Source organism: Miscanthus floridulus, chromosome 6 (assembly GCF_019320115.1).
Source record: "Miscanthus floridulus cultivar M001 chromosome 6, ASM1932011v1, whole genome shotgun sequence".
In the NCBI taxonomy this organism is placed as follows: Eukaryota; Viridiplantae; Streptophyta; class Magnoliopsida; order Poales; family Poaceae; genus Miscanthus; species Miscanthus floridulus.
Genome location: NC_089585.1, coordinates 103,568,061 through 103,570,725, shown reverse-complemented (window position 1 = coordinate 103,570,725; position 2,665 = coordinate 103,568,061).

The window sequence follows — 2,665 nt, the reverse complement described above, 5'->3', positions numbered from 1 at the left end:
ATGCCCTCAAAAAGAGGCTGTATCAGAAAGGAGAAAAACATCCGGGTAGATGGCTCAAGGAGCTACCAGCTGTAGTCTGAGGACTGCGCATTCAAGCTAGTCACAGCACCGGTGTGTCTCCATATTTCTTGGTTTACGGCTCAGAAGCCATACTACCAGCGGATATTGCCTTCCGAGCACCTAGGGTGGAAAATTATGATGAAGAGCAAGCCGCAACTATTTGGACAGAGGACGTCGACAGGGCCGAGGAAGAATGCCTAATCACTTGCGTTCGCACAACGAAATATCTAGAAGGCCTATGGAGGTACTACAACCACAACAACAAAGGTTGTTCATTTGCTGTCGGTGACCTCGTTCTCCATAGAAAACAAAAAACCAAAGGGATGCACAAGCTCTCCTCCCCATGGGAAGGACCTTACATGGTCAAAGAGGTTACCCGTCCAGGGTCTTATCGCCTATATGACTTAGATGGAATCGATGTCCCCAATTCATGGCACATCGAGCACCTTATACGTTTCTATCCTTGAAACGCTCAAGATATGTACTCTCCACTTCATGATGAATAAAGTTTTGGTCTCCATAATTTGTCTCCATTATTTCTCCATTATGGTTTAATTTTCACTTACGGTCATTGAGCTTTCAGCTACTCCATAACGAACTCCAATACGAAATCGCCGAACACGTTTTCTCCAAATCGCCGAACACGTTTTCTCCAAATCGTCGAACATGTTTTCTCCAAATCGCCGAACACGTTTTCTCTAGATCGCCGAACACATTTTCTCTAGATCGCCGAACACGTTTTCTCCAAATCGCCAACGTATTTCGCCACACGTTTTCTCCAAATCGCCGAACACTTTCCTCCAAATATCCAAGATATTTCACCGATCAGCAAGCAGCATATGTTCTGTTCTGTTCTCTTCGGAGACGACCCAGTTTCTAATCTCTCCCTACACGTGCCACGGGCTCCATGCTCTGCGTTATGGGTGATCGGCTGTGGTTCCTTGGTCACGCCTGTTCCTCCTACACATCCACGGGCTCCGCGCTCAACGATATGGAATATGGGCTAGCCAAGGCCGAGAGCTCAGTATAGAACTAATTGCTCGGACGCCACTTATATTACATATATCTCTAAGTTATTTCGACAACCACCGAGCTGCACACGTTCCGCTCTATTCTCTATGGAGAAGACCCAGTCTCCGATCTTTCCCTACACGTGCCACGGGCTCCACGCTCTGCGTTATGGGTGGTCAGCCGCAGTTCCTTGGTCACGCCTGTTCCTCCTACACATGCACGGGCTCCACGCTCGACGTTATGGACTATGGGCTAGCCGAGGCCATAGGGGCCAGTAGCGAACTAACTGCTCGGACGCTACTTATACTACGTATAATTGCATTATGGTTAAAACTACGAAGATTTTTTCACCAAAATACAATCAAATTGCATACACATGCACCTTATAACATTTATACACATACATAAATGTTTTTTGTGCTTTCGCGCATTCTAACTACACTATCCAGATATTATAGATGATAATCTCTGAGCAGATCACCGAGCTTCGCCATCGCCGCTCGTCTCACCAAATAGGTCGATGTCGCCGACTAGCTTTTTCGCTGTGTCCTCCACCTCATCGTCCAGCTGCTGGGTCTCCACCTCGCTTAGACCTTCGGCGAATCCGGCCCCTATCGCCTGAAGGTCAATGGCTGGATAGTGGGACCGAACCACCACAAGGGCATGAGTAGCGGCGGTAACAATGGCATCACGGTTGAAGTTCTTGAAGTTCTCCCATGCTGCCTTGCACCTCTGAATGATGGTGTTCGAACGCTATGGCCTGTCGTCGGGCTGAGGAGCCACCTCCAGGTCGACGCAGTCGAGCACTGGTTTAACTCCAGCGACTACGGCATCGAACTTATCCCTTTGGGTCCTAGCCTCCTGCACCAGCACATCAAACTATGCCTTGAGTTTATGACGGTAGCCTGCAAGGATTACAAGATTCCATCAAACAAGAAAAGCACTTCAGTAATAACTCCGACCAGGAAGTATTCACCTTTCAGCTCCTTGGCTAGTTTGTCTGCTCGCTCTGACTCCTTCGCCTTCTCTTGTTGGAGTTGTTCGATGGCCTGGCACAGCTGGCCAAGCTCCGTGTCTTGCTCTACAAGCACAACAGTCATCACCAAAGATATAGCTATTCAGCAATACAAAGCACATTCGCCGATATGACATACCTTTCTTCTGCTCAGAGACTTTCCGCAGCTGCTCCAACTGCTCGGAAGCACCCGTCAGTTGCTCGAAGACAGTGGCTAGCTGCTCGGACATGCTCTGTAGCTGCTCGGATAGGATGCCCTTCTAGTACTCTAGGTCCCGTGCGTTGGACTTTGCAAGGTCTCGCTCACGCTGGGCCTTCTGGATGTTTCTCTCTGTGAGGTTCATCGCTGTCTTGAGTTTTCCGTTCTCCTTGGCGAGGGGCTCCATCCTCTTTATCAGTTGGTGCCGCTGCTCGGCAATCTGAGTTATCCCCTGCAAATGCACAAAGATAATGATGAACTTTGATCTGCAACATCAAAGACAAGCGCTCCTGACGCAGTACTGACCTCGATTTGTTTCATCACCCCGCTAAGGGCGGACTTCAGTCTCCTCATCTCCCTAGTGGTGTCCTCCTCCTCGA